This window comes from Odontomachus brunneus, unplaced genomic scaffold, assembly GCF_010583005.1.
Source record: "Odontomachus brunneus isolate Ranch 3 - 2012 unplaced genomic scaffold, Obru_v1 Obru_scaffold_067, whole genome shotgun sequence".
Taxonomy (NCBI): domain Eukaryota; kingdom Metazoa; phylum Arthropoda; class Insecta; order Hymenoptera; family Formicidae; genus Odontomachus; species Odontomachus brunneus.
The window spans coordinates 1,001,701-1,002,167 of NW_022639517.1; the positions used below are offsets into that span (position 1 = coordinate 1,001,701).

The following is a 467-nucleotide window of genomic DNA, read 5'->3' on the forward strand; positions in this document are numbered from 1 at the left end:
GAAAAATTATGAGAACAATTTTTACCAGGAATGACATGTGTACGCCTTTAAATGGCCATTTAACCGTTGTACTATTCTATACTTGTACTCGTTATTTCCCTATTATTGTTGCTTTTTTATAAAAAATAAGTAATACAATTTTAAAATATAAACATTGTTTTTATTGTATATATGTGTACAATTATTGCACAATATAATTATCTTGACTTCTCTGCAGCAGTTTTACATAGTGTGTATGTGAAACTGCCCCATTTAATAACGTACATATGGCCCTTAATAGAATTAAATAGCCTATCTAGGAAACAGAATCTGCGCGCAATCTGCCGTCAGTCTGTCGTCAGAATCTGTCGACAGGCTCTGCGCGCAGTCTGTCACCAATCTGTCGTCAGAGACTGCTAAAACAGTTTCTGTGTGCAGTCTGTTGCCATTCTGTCAACAGATACTGTTGACAGACTCTGCGTAAAATC

General features: G+C 35.8%; 1 protein-coding gene across 24 annotated transcripts in view; it reads left to right on the plus strand.

The window, feature by feature from the left end:
• The window catches only part of LOC116846697, a 37,146-nt gene that overhangs the window by 29,734 nt on the left and 6,945 nt on the right, over positions 1 to 467 (plus strand). The window lies entirely within an intron of this gene.